This window comes from Cheilinus undulatus, linkage group 2 (assembly GCF_018320785.1).
Source record: "Cheilinus undulatus linkage group 2, ASM1832078v1, whole genome shotgun sequence".
In the NCBI taxonomy this organism is placed as follows: Eukaryota; Metazoa; Chordata; class Actinopteri; order Labriformes; family Labridae; genus Cheilinus; species Cheilinus undulatus.
The window spans coordinates 2,480,859-2,495,087 of NC_054866.1; positions in this window are offsets into that span (position 1 = coordinate 2,480,859).

The window sequence follows — 14,229 nt, forward strand, 5'->3', positions numbered from 1 at the left end:
GGACTTTTACCAGACCCCTCTAAAACCTTAGTCTGTCTGTTAAAGCCAGTCAGAGGTGGACTTCGTGTGTGTTTGGGATCATTGTCCTGCTGCAGAACCCAAGTGCTCTTGAGCCTCAGGCTATGAACCTATGGCCAGACACTCTCCTTCAAGGTTTTCTGATAGCAGAATTCTTGGTTCCATCAGTTACAAGAGGCCCAGGTCATGAAGCAGTCCGAGACCATCACACTACCATCGCCATCTTTGACTGTTGGGTCTGATGTCTGATGAAATACTAGAAATGTGTTGGTTTTATTACCCACGCCAATGAAATCAGCAGGGCGTTATGTGAAAGGGTTCCGTATCTTTCTTTCTTTGTATGTGTACAAGATAACTCGAGAACAGAAAGTGGGATCTTCACCAGACTTTCAGGGACTATTGGGATAGTGACAGGGAAGAATCCATTAGATTTTGGTGATGATCTGCGCACGTTCGTTTTTTCTTGGACTTCGAAATTTTGAACACCATAGTAATCAATGGGAGCGTGAGTTCCTCGGTGGCGCTGCTTAGGCGTGGGTCTGCCACCTCAGACGGCCATTCTGGTTCCAGATGGAACGGGACACACACCTTCCAAAAAGTTCAGTTTCTGGCCCAGTCCCAATGTCCACACTCACCACTCATTGACTCTGAGGCGTGCTCCCGCTAAGCCCATGAGGGCTTAGGACTGTCCCACTGTCAAATCATAAAGTACGTGAGGGATCTCTCACTGACTTTTTGAGCCCTTCATGCACCCTTTCCGTGAATGGGCATCTGCAGACGTAGTGTGAGGGAATTACCCATAGTTCATAGCATTGTGACTTATGACAGGGATTCTTTTGGGATGCCCACCGGTAAACGCTACAAAAGTGAAGTGAAAAGAGCGAAATTGTGAACAAAAAACATGGAAGGTGCAAAAAGGGGTTGACGTTGCAAAAAATAAGTACTTTTCCAGCAAGTATAATAAATAAAACAGCCTTCATCCACTGAGAAAACAGGTCTATAGGTGAGGCACGCTTGTTTTTATCTTTTTTTTTAGCTCTGCAAGATGCTGACTGTCAACAAAAAAGACAAAGGGTTGTCCGATTCCTGTTTCTACCACTTCAAGCCCTTGCAGCCTCACTCACTCAATCACTTTCCAGGTGCAGTCAGTGAAGTCAGTCAGGGCTCAGGGTTTAAGGAGGAGATTGAGATTCAGCCTCTGTCTGGTAAGTCCACAGAATATTTTCCCAGAAGTCTTTGGGATCATCAGGATATTTTTAGTCGAATGTGAGTAAATGTGCGCCCTTGGAGTAAGGATGGCAGGCTGGCCTCACCTGAGAAGGTTAACCACTGTTCCATGTTTTCTTCATTTGTGAATAATGGCTCTCACCATGGTTCATAGGAGTCCCAAAGCTTTAGAAATGGCTTTTTAACCCTTTCCAGACTGAAAGATGTCCCTTTAGCTGTTCTGCCTCATAAATAAAAAGCCTTCATAAATGCTCATCACCTGCTGTGATTACCTGATAACAGTTCAACATGTATGAGACAAGTGACGCTATTTTATCAACTTTGTATAAAGTAATGGTGATGAATGCAATCAAAAGAACAGAAACAAAATTAGGTCTATGTATTCAGAAGTTAAATAGTTATTCTACATATTATTAGTCATTTTTTCCCCACTTATGTTTTAAACCATGACCCCACTGGCACCACATGACGACCTATCAGAGTTTCAGGATCCCCACTTCGAAAAATCCTGGCTGAAGAGTTTAATCTCTCCTTAACATGAACACAGAATATTTTAATACCATAAACTTATTTTTGCTTCATGTTTTGGCAGCCAGAGGGCGCTGTTCCCCTTACAATAACGTCTCCATGTGTTAAGTTGAACGACACTGCAGGGACAAACTCACATTTTCTCTGTTTCGCTTCAGCTCAGGTTAAATATGAGAAAAAGATTTTAATAAACCTTTAAATGGTGAATTATTTGTTCACTACAGATTAGGCATTTGCAAACCAGTATGTCTAATCTCTATAAGTCTAAAAATCTCTCACTGGTCTTACTAATCAAAGGTGATGATTTTATTCTCAGTGAAATGTGAACTTTACATGTCTGATAAACTTTATTTCCTCATTTGAGCATCAAATGATAAATCTGTCATATAACAGTTACATGGGTCTGTAAGCCCTGCCAGCTGAGAGTAATCGAGTAGAAATCACAATCCACCAATCATAATCCAGTTTAGAGGTATAGATGCTTTACATGTGCAGGTAAACAACCATCAGCCAGACGATCAGATGTCTGTTGAAAGCCATGAAATCTGTATGTAAAAACATCACGTGATCGATGCAGTGGATAGTGGCAGCGTGGCGTATTGCATGGAAAAACATCAGATTTGATGTGAAAATCTCAGACCTACGGGATGACACTCATACTTACAGTATCACACAGCTCAGTGGTTCCCAAAGAGAGGGTAGGAAGCTTCACGGGGGCTGCAACACACTGAGTGGTACGCCATGATGCTTTCAAAGTAACAGAAGTGAGCCTATCCCAGCTGTCATTGGGCGAGAGGTGGGGTACACACCTGGACTGGTTGCCAGTCAATCGCAGAGCTGACATATTGAGACATAGATGTTCACATTCACACCTACAGCCAATTCAGATGATAATGAGCATTTTTTTGGTAATGGGGGAAGCCGGGGTACCTGGAGGAAACCCATGCATGCAAAGGGAGAACATGCAAACTCCACACAGAAAGGCCCTGACCAGGAAGCGAACCAGGGACCTTCTTGCTGTCTGGAAACAGCGCTAACCCCTGCGCCGCCGTGCAGCCTGTAAGAAAAATTGTTTTAGAAAATGTGGAAGCGAAAAGGAAACGGAAAGCTCTAGGGGGTGCTGATCTGAACCTATAAAGGAACATCACAAAAGGGGGACTGTAACTTAAGTTTTGGCAGCTGGATAACTAGTCAGTGAAAATGTTTCAAATAAAACCTTACTACCTACTCTAGAACTCGAACAACAAAAAGGAACGGCGCCCCTAAACCCCAGAGGGACTGAATAAAAGAGCAGTACTGAGGTGTATGTGTGTTGGAACTAAATTAAACTTAAATAAGATTATTACACAATGACACCCATATTATAATGAACAGCACAACTGCACAAGTTTTGAATAGAACAATTCAAAGTTAACTGTAGCTGCTGTCTGGATGAGAGGCCTGAACCAAGCTGCCACAGACAGGTGTGTGAGGAGGCTTTTGTGGGTGCAGGTCCTCCCTGATTGGCTAATTGCTTCAGCTACACACCAGTCAAGTATTTCAGCTGGCAGCTCAGGTGGATGGCATTACCTGAAGACTACAGGAAACACAGAATATTTCACAGAGGTTCATCTCACACACAGGAGAGGGGCTGCGGCCGTAACACACTCCTTAACACACTCAGTGTTCACCAGCTCCACAGTCAACAATTTTTCTGTTATTTGGTTGGAAATAATACATTTTCAGCAGAATTGATTCATCTGTTTCATATGGAAGAGGATCGGTGCCACTGAATATGTGTTTGTTTCTTTACACAATTCTTTTTTCTAATTTTGGAAAAGTAAAAAAACAAGTCAGAATTTGGAGATTGAAGTCAGAATTCTTGGAAAAAAACAACTTCAGAAAGAAATAACATTCTGAGAAACGCTCAGAATTCATAGAAGAAAGAATTTCTATTTTAAAGTCTCTGACTTTTTTCCCCCTTAAGTTTAAAAAAAATCCACCAATTTTTTATCCACCCAGAATTGTGTAACCTTACAAAACAGATGGGTTTGCCTGATTCCATCTCTGTCATGAGGAAAATCCATCTCCAGTCTACAACATTAGTGCCAAATCAAACACTGTTCAGACCAATCAGCATCATTTGAGCTACGGGGCGGAGTTTAGTTGTACTCAAAGTCGTTTGCATAATTCAAATGTTTTTGAACAAACTTCATAATGATGACCATTATTTTTCTAAGAATAAAAACCTCAAAATGCTCTGTTTCACATTATTAGGCCAAAACATTTTATAGGTTGTAAAGAACTGAAAATGGTCATTTGTTGAATTTGCAGCATTAGGAGGTCATATTTACTGAAATCAAAGCTATTTCAATCAAAAACATCTTAACAGGCCAAGTTCCATGTTAACATAGAAGAAATATGTGTCTGATTCAGAGCACAGACAGGTTCCTACAGATAAAGGCATAATGAGGAAGGTTTCTGTCAGACAAATTCATCAGATTAAGAGAGCAGATGCTAAAATGCCATTACAAAGCAGCAAACAGGTATTTGAAGTTACTGGTGCCTCTGGAGTCCCACCAACCTCAAGGTGTAGGATCCTCCAGAGGCTTGCAGTCGTGTATAAACCTACTATTCAGCCACCCCTAACCGGTGCTCACAAGCAGAAATGGTTGCAGTGGGCCCAGAAATACATGAAGACTCATTTTCAAACAGTCTTGTTGACTGATGAGTGCCATGCAACCCTGGATGGTCCAGATGGAGGAGTAGTGGATGGTTGGTGGATGGCCACCATGTCCCAATAAGACTGTGACGTCAGCAAGGAGGGGGCTGAGTCATGTTCTGGGCTGGATTCATGAGGAGAGAGCTGATAGGCCCCTTTAGGGTCTCTGAAGGTGTGAAAATGACCTCGGCAAAGAATATAGAGTTTCTGACTGACCACTTTCTTCCATGGTACAAAAAGAAGAACAGTGCCTTCTGTAGCAAAATTATCTTCATGCATGACAATCCACCATCTGATGCTGCAAAGAATCCCTCTGTGTGATTGGCTGCTATGGGCATAAAAGGAGAGAAACTCATGGTGTGGCCCCCATCCTCCCCTGACCTCAACCCTACTGAGAACCTCTGAAGCATCCTTAAGCTAAAGATCTATGAGGGTGGGAGGCAGTTCACATCAGAACAGCAGCTCTGGGAGGATATTCTGACATCCTGCAAAGAAATTCAAGCAGGAAAGGGTTAATATTGTGTGATTGGATGTGTACAGTGGCTGCCAGTGGAGTGATTAGCTCGGCTGTAGCTACGGTGGCAGTTCTGTAAGAACTGGACCACATTTCTTCATTAAAACAAGGACAGCGAGCCAAGATGTTATCCCTCTGCGTCAGCATGGGTTTGTGATTGTAATGGGTGGGGTCTGCTGCCTGTTGTCACGGTAGCTCAGATGTAGCTGTAGGAAATCAAGAGTTTATCAGAACTGGACATTATTTCTTTTTAAAATAAGAACAAAGAACCACACCAAAAGCTTGTTTTTGGCAGAGAAGATGTTTTAACACGTCTCACAGAGAAGCTCCACCTACCTCATTTTGTCTTGTTTCTCTGATTGGCCCATCATGAATGTGACAGGCAGAAAGATCATCCAATCACCTTCTGAGAATCTTTTGAAAAGCTCTGCCCTTCCTGAACACTTTTTTAGGTCTTAATTGAAACGCTCAGTAGCTCATTTATTTCCCATCTTATTTCAGGACTAGAATCTGCTCTGACCAGTGACAGATAGACCTCATCTAACAGAGCAACACAGCTTCATGTCGGCATGACAAACCCTGCACAGGACTGTTTAACCCTTTATGACATGTTTGTGTTTAAATCAGAGGAGGACTGTGGTGATCGAGCCTGAGTGTTTCCTTTATTCCTGCAGTTCAGCTGCTGTTCATCGGGAGTTTCTCACCTCACTTTGTAGTCATTTTACTGAGCCGTCCTTGAACACATCACAGTGTTACCTTATGTCAGGGGTGTCAAACTCAAGGCCCGGGGACCAAATCCGGCCTGTGGTACAGTTATACCCGGCCCACCAGATGGTATAGTATTTTTATTATAACTGGCCCACCAGTATGAGGTCTGCAGATTTTATCCAGTATAAACATGTAAACTTAACCAGGATGATTTATAACATCTTTGCTGAGTCATAAAAATTAGAAAAATTAAACAGTAAAAATAATTTCATATAAAGTCAGGAACATAGAAGAAATTTGTGTTTTCTTTATATTTTCAATTTTGCATCTCACAGTTATGACCAAAAATTATGTTTTTGACTTTTTATTTCATAACTTTGACTTTTTATGCCATATTTTTACCTTTTAGATTCATAATTTTACATTAAATCCTAGTTTTACCTTTTAAAGTCATGATTTTGACTTTAATTTCATGTTTTGACCTTTAACAACTCAGAATTCTGACTCTTATCTCATTCTTTTACCTTTAAAACTCAGGATTTTTAACATTTTTTCATATTTTGACTTTTAAAACCCATGAATTTGAAATCTAAACTCACAATTTCAACATTTATCTCACATTTTGATTGTTAAATATCATGATTTTGAATTTTATCTCAGTTTTGCTGACCATTTCAACTCCTTACTTTGACTTTTAGCTCGTTTTATACCTTTAAAACTCATGATTTTGACTTTTATATTATATTTTGACTTAAAAAATTATGGTTTTAGAATTCTTTTTTGTACTTTGTCTTTTAAAAACATTATTTACACTTAAATGTCTTGTTTTTAACTTTCAAACTTGTAAGTTTGACTTTTTATCTCAGATTTTGTGATTTTAACTTATCATGTTAACCTTTTAATCTCAGAATCATTTAGGTTGACAGTCAGTAGTTAAATCTTGACCCTCTCAGCCCCTCAGGTTAGACCCAAATTCAGAATCTGGCCCCTGCTGTGATTGAGTTTGACACCCCTGCCTCATGTAACCTGGAGAGAGGCGTCTTCATAATTTATTATGATAAAAGGCATTTGATCACAAAGCTTACATTTTGACCAGTGTGACTCCAACAATATCTAAAAGGCTTTTTTAATTTCAGTGGCGGTTTAGAGAATGACACGGCTGTTGTGAAAAAGTGCAACAGTTTTCCTTGTTTTCAAGCAGTTGTAGAGTTTTAATACAGCTTAAAGATAAGGGAATGACCTCAGTCACTCTGGGCCAATTTAATGACATTTCTTCCAAATGGACTTCCATTATTTCAGAACACCACAGGGCCGTCTGAGCTGTGACTTAATACATTTATGAGCGTGTTCTGATTGTTTTCTTAGCATTTCTTTGCCAAATATTATGTAAAAGAAATTATTGCAGAGAGAATCTTTAGCCAAATCCTAATTAATGAGAACTTAATCAATGAGATAAGAGGTGATCCTCCAGTGAACCGCCTCATGTGGTGTCACTTTCTGGAAGCAGCGGCCTGAGTCCCTGGACTGAGTCTGTGCTCGTTGGAGTACATTCTCACTGACCATTTTATTAGGTACACCTGTGTAACTGATCATAAATGCAAAGATCTAATCAGTCAATCACATGACAGCAATCACTACAGACATGCCATCCCCACTGGTCTTGTATGATGATGTTGCAAATCACAGTGAAGAGCTAAATGAGGGAAGGCCTCATACTGGTCCCTGCATGGGGCCTCTTAAAGACCCTGTGTGTGACCTGTGTTGCAAGAGTTAACTGGCCTGCTATTGCAAAACGTATGCAGTTTGTTAAATGATCAGATGACAGTGCTGTCACTGTGTGTGGGTGTCGTGTCCTCGTACTTTCTGTGGTCACTTGTTGTGTGACAGCCACATAATGAAGGACGTAGGAACGAAAGGCTGGAAACTCTGAGACAGAACAGCTGAGTCAGAGGAGAGGAGGGTGAGGAGTGGTGCTGGGATAACAGGGAAGAGACCAAAAACCATGAGAGCTGGGCGGTGATGGGGGAATTTAAGACAAAAATATCTCAGAAAACCTCACTTGTCTGTAAAACATGGTGCCCATAGTAGAAATACACCCACCGACCACATCATTAGGTACACAGTGCCTATAAAAAGTATTAACCCTGTAGGATGTTTACCCATTTTATTGATTTTATAAATCAATCATGGTCTTTTTCCCCTTCTAGTCAGAATTTGGTAGTCATCACAGCTCTGAGTCTGGATAGGTCTCAATCAGGCTTGCAAATGGACACTGAAATTTTACTCCATTCTTCTTTGCTAAACTGCTCAAGCTCTGTCAGGATGCACAGGGATCAGGTGTAAACAGCCCTTTTCAAGTCCAGCCATTAATTCTCTACTGGATTAAAGTCTGGGCTTTGACCTGGCCACACCAGAACATTCCACTTATTGTCTTTAAACCACTTCTGTGTAGCTTTCTCTGCATGTTTCAGGTTATTGTCTTGCAGGAAAATAAGCTTCCCAAGCTGTAGTTCTTTTCCAGACTGAACAAGATTGGCTACATTTTGCTGCATTCGTGTTAATCTCTAACTTTACAAGCCGTCCAGGGCCGGCTGCATGATGCTGCCACCATCGTGCTTCACAGTGGGGATGGTGTGTTTGTGGTGATGTGCAGCGTTCGGCGTCTTGTGTCATGGTCAAAAAGCTCCATTTCGGTCTCATCAGACCAAAGAACTTTCTTCACTTGACCATGGAGTCTCCAACAGTAACATGCTAAAATGGTACCAAATGGAGAGCTTTTATGGATCAGAAAGACCGGTTTAAATTAAAATCTGCATCACTTAAGAGCTGAATTAAAGTGCTACAATTGCATATTTTTGCGGGCCAAACCAGATGTTAGTATTGTGCAAATGCAATCTACTAAAAGTGTGCTGTTTCCATGCTTAGGTTTATTGCTGAAACTTAGCTCTCAGGTGAAAAGTTAATGACAGTTAATATGCTGTTTTTCATTAAGATAATCTTAAGGAACACAACTTAACATTTTTTGAAGCATAAATGCAATCAGCAATAGTAAAAACTAATTAGGACTGCAACAAACAATTGTTTAAATAATCACTTCATGATACATATAAATATACAGCATCTATAAAAAGTATTCACCTCCTTGGATATTTTACCCTTTCATACTCATACTGCTGAGAAGCATCCCCACAGCATTATGCTGCCACTACCGTGCTTCACAGTGGGGATGGTGTGTTAGTGGTAATGTCAGTGTTTGGCATCTCATCAGACCAAAGAACCCTTCCTCTTGACCATGGAGTCTCCTGCATTCCTTCTGGTGAGCTCTAGTCCAGATTGAATCTGAGTGTTCTTCAACAGTGTCTTTCTCTAAAGCTCTGGCTGGTGAAGAATCCGGCCAACAGTTGTTGTCTGCAGAGTCTCTCCCATCTCAGCTGCTGAAGCTTGGAACTCCTTCAGAGTAGTCATAGGTGTCTTGGTGTCATCTCTCTCTAGTCTCCTTCTTGCACGCCCGCTCAGTTTGTGAGGACGGTCTGATCACGGCAGATTTACTCATTTGACATATTCCTTCATTTCTTCATGATGGATTTAATTGAACTCTGGGGGATGTTCAGAGACTTGGAAACGTTTTTGTATCCGTCCCCTGACTTAGACATTTCAATAACCTTTTGGTCTAAGCTGCTTAAAGTGTTCTTTTGTCTTCATGGTGTAATGGTAGCCAGGAATACTGATTAACCAGTAAGTGGACCTTCCAGACTCAGGTGACTTTATACTAGAATCATTTGAGATACATTCACTGCACTCAGGTGATCCTCGTTACACATATTTTATGTTTGATTGACATTACTTCGTAGAAATCTGTTTTCACTTTGATATTTAAGAGGTCTTTTGTCAGAAAAGCTAAATTATATTGACCATGATTGATCTCTAAAATCAATAAAAGGGTAAAACATCCTAGCTGATGAATGAATGCTTTCTATAGGCACTGTATCCCCCCCCCCACTCCTATCGCCCCACCATCATTGACATCAGACTGAGTCATCCTCTAAGGATCATTGTCAGCCTGTCAGCACTTTTTACACTCTCCAGCACGTCAGATCTCCTACGTATGTGCTTGGGATACTGGAAATGAGGCAATAATGGGTGATAATGTTTGTTCAGTAATGCCCCATGTTACACTGCCGGTCTCACTTCAGCTGATTTCTGGTGACTAACTAGGGTAGGGGGTCTGGTCTGAGGGGTTTGGATTTAGAGCTCCTAGTAGCACGGCACGCATGGAGGAGGGAATGTTTGGGTTCCCTCTCTGGGTATAAAGATTCTCTCTTTATCTCTGCGCGTGTATCGAGCTGAAGCGCCCACTGTTGTCCGTCCACTTATGTAAGTGTCAGGATCTCCTGGAGTTTGGAGGAACTCTTCACTGCTGTCTCCATGTGTTTGTGCATCCAAATGATCTTCATGAGTGAGTCAACTGGACAAATTACTTTAAGCTGCATTTACACAGAAAACACTACTACTTTGTTCAAATCAATTTATCTTTTTCTCCTTGTGAAGTTCCAGAAAATCAGCATTTATATATAAAAAAATCACTTGTTTGTTTATTCAGTCCTGGTAACCACAACCAAATCCAGAGGGGTGCAGCATGAAGCAAGTTCAACATGCCCATGGCTTTTATAAAGTATGATGGGTCAACAATAGCCTTGAGTTTGAGATATCAGATACCATGAAGCTTTCTCTGTTGGGCTTTCTGCTTCAGCCTCATAGAGAAGGATGAGTTCTGGTGCAACATTTACACTTTAAAACACTTTTACTCCTTTTTCTTCTAAAAGCTGTCCATTTTGCCGTTCGTTTACTATCCTTGATGTGTCTGTAGCCCTTAAGCTGTATACGCTGTTCTAGCAAGCCCGGAACTTCAGTGACTTTTCAGGGTCTTTAAAGATTAAATCCACTGCGTTACATCCAATAATAAGCGCCTTTTAGTCCATTTTTAATCCATTTTCATCATGTTCGTTGGCTTTTTTCAGTGGGTAGCGCCATATTTGTTGAGGGCAATATTTACATGCAATGCATTATGGGAGGGGCTGTCCTCGAATAGCAAGATGTTCCGTCTCTACTGCTGAAAGGAGTGGCACAAATGAATCTGACTGCAAAAAAGCGCATGGACTTTTTTGTGTATATGTAGATATTTAAAAAAATCTTTAGTCACAGAATTTTTATTTTTTCACTGTTTTGTCCCAAGAGATGGGAGAACAAGTCTGTGCAAAAATAAGGCTTAGTCACTATTGTTAACTGTGTGTTATCAGTAAAAGTCTTTGAGTTTCAAACTCCGATTTGTTTTTTCTCTTGTCTTTAGAGTCCTGTCTCTTTTTTAAAATTCAGTGACATAACTGTAGATATATTCTTAAAGCCCAGGTTGTCCTGAAGAAAAGGATATATAGAGCTTGACTGTGCACCACAGGGTTGATGTTTTACAAAGTTTTTAAGAAAAAAAGTCCAGACAAGACCAAAAAAATAGCTGTGAGCTCTAAGGGTTAACTAGTTTAAAGTAAAAATGGACCAAGAAAATATGTTGGCTCGCCTGTACGCTGTGCCGAAAACATACAAAGCTCTTCATTTCTCCCAAAAACTCCTCTGTGTCGGGCACTAACTTACGATGCGGCTTTCACCATTTTGTCTCCTTCCACCTCCGTGCACTGATCCTCTGATCAGCTGTGTGGGTCTGCGGGCTTCTACAGGGATAATAACACCACACCAAACTAAAGCAAAGATAATATGAGCGATTTCAACTCGAGTGATGATGATGTGCTGTTTACTGTGGACTCCAGAGGATATTTGTATGAACCAGAGTACACTAAAGAAGAACTTCTACAGATGGAGAGTGCGCTGAAAGAGAGAGCAGAGAAACTTCATTTGACAGTTTTGAGCAGGAGAGATCTGGAGCATGGGTTAGCATGTTCCACACCTACACCACCAGGTAAGTCGACAGAGAGCCTGACACAGAGGGTTTTTTGGGAGAAATGGAGTGCTTCCTACATTTTTTCAACACAGCGTACACATTTTCGTACAGGCGAGCCAATATGTTTTCTTGGCCCGTTTTTACGTAAAACTTGTTAAACTACGTGATAAAACGTTTCCATCTACAACCACTACGCTCTCTGAGCTCTATAACCACAGGATCAACTTTCAAGGAAATCACTGGAGGCTAACGCCACTACTATAGCCGAGTACCTCATACCACCCAACTTCAAAAATCCCAAAATATCCCTTTAACCCTTCAAAGCCAATTGTATCATATATGATACACAATTTTTTGAGACGTCTGTCAAATCAACATGATCAATAATTTCCTTAAAAAGCCTTTGTATAGAATCAGATAAATGAAGAAAAAACTCACTCCTGTGGATTATAAGATGCAAAAAAGCCTAATGTATCAAATGTGATACAAAAACATATGTGAATGTTCAATTTTTTTTCTTAACTATGATTAATCTCAGAGGTTATTTTTTATAGTTAATCACTTTTATCCTCCCCTTTTTGTTAGATTTTGGAATTCCAGGAATTGGAATTGGAATTTAAGACTAATGTCCCATTTGGGGTTTCTGGTCTGTCTTACATTAAGGGTAAGGGACTTCCTGTTCTGATCCAGATCTGCTTTTATTTTTAAAAGAAAAGGAAGTAAGTTCTTACTAGTGATGCACAATAACTATTTTTTTGAACTGATACCGATAACCAATAATTTCCTACTCCTGATGGCCGATAACTGATAATAACCGGTATATTTTTTTCAATTGTTGATTTAACAAAATAAGTTTGTTTGATGTTTTTATGCACATCTGGGGGTAAGAAGGGGTTAATATGTAGTGAGCAAATGCTAACCAATTTTAACTAATATCACTCGTGTTTTTCAAAAACCAAAGAACTATTCTGACTTTATAACGGTTATTATAGTTAACTTTTTTTAGTTAAACATTTGTGTACCAAGTATGGCAGACACAAACAACTGACAGAAAACCAAATGATAACAGGCTGTTATGCTTAACAAATGAAGATACTTGGGGGTCTGTTTTTTTTTTTTTCTTTTGCTTAAGCCAGAATTAAAGCAAGCTGCTGATGTTTTACATAAAGATTAAAAATACGCACTGACATAAGTCATATCAGAGATAGGTTAAGAATGTAAAGTCCACCGTGGTCTGTGGCTAACTTCTGTTCCTAACGTGAATCAGACTGAATGAAACCACGTCAAACAGAGCAGGCAGGTATACGTCTATGAACGTAGCGATGGAGCAGGAGACTGTCAGACTGATTTTGTGATTATAATGTTGCGCCTTTTGGCTCTGGCAAGCTTTCTACAGTTTTCAATGCCTGCTTAGGATCAGCGCTCCACTGACTCGGTCCTGATGCCTGCGGCTGAGGCTAGTTGCTGCTGCTGCTTCGTTTTAACGTCGGTAGGATGATGACTACAAGTGACTTATAAGATCCGTCGAGGACTTCTTTGTACTCTTTGTGACCTTTGCAGAGCAAATTCTACACACACCTCCCCGTAAATACTGAATAACGCCACCGTGTTGTTAGCATTTTAGCACAGGGGCTGCTACTTCCTCTTCTTCGCTGGTGCTTTAACAGTGGGTCGTGTACTACGGCGCCACTTGCTGTTTCGGAACGTGTAGTCTCCTGAGAAAGAAAACAAATGCCAGCACTACCATGCTGACAAAAATATGTTATCGGGACTCGTCGTCATGATATCAGACCGATAAGTATGACGTAATAATTTCCTGTTACTGTGCACCCCTAGTTCTTACCCGTGGACAAATAAACTCGTTATGGACTGAAAAGAAAATAATTGGGCAGTGAAAGGTAAAAGTTTGATCACACAATGTATGGATGACTTTCTACTTGTCTACTGAAGTGTCTGTGAGGAATGAGACATGAAGGAGCAGTGGTGGACTTATTCTACTCTAGGACATTTATTAGGGTCATTGTCATGTTTAGTGGCGAACCTTTGGCCCAGTCTAAAGTCATGTGGAACTGGTTTTCACTGGATATCTCTGTACATTGCTCCATCCATCTTTCCCCTCAACCCTGACCAGTCTTCCAATCCCTGCTGCTGAAAAACACCCCCACAGCATGATGCTGCCACCACCAGGCTTCACTGTTGGGATGGTATTGTGCAGGTGATGAGCAGTGCCTGTTTCCCTCCACACATAAACTTTAGAATTGATGCCAAACAGTTCAATCCTGGTTTCACTGGACCAGAGAACTCCAAGCAGGCTTCCATGTGTTTTGCACTGAGGAGAGACTTCCATGTAGCTGCTCTGCCATAAAGCTCAGATTGGTGGAGGGCTGCAGTGATGGTTGTCCTTCTGGAGCTGTGTCCCATCACCACACTGCGTCCTCCTGTAGTGCAGTTTTGCCAGGTGACCAGCTCTTGGAAGAGTCCTGGTTATACCAGACTTCTGAGGATTATGGAGGCCACTCTGCTTAGGTTTAAAACAGCCTGGGTTAACAGAAGCTGGGTTTCCATGATAGTTTTTCACAAAAT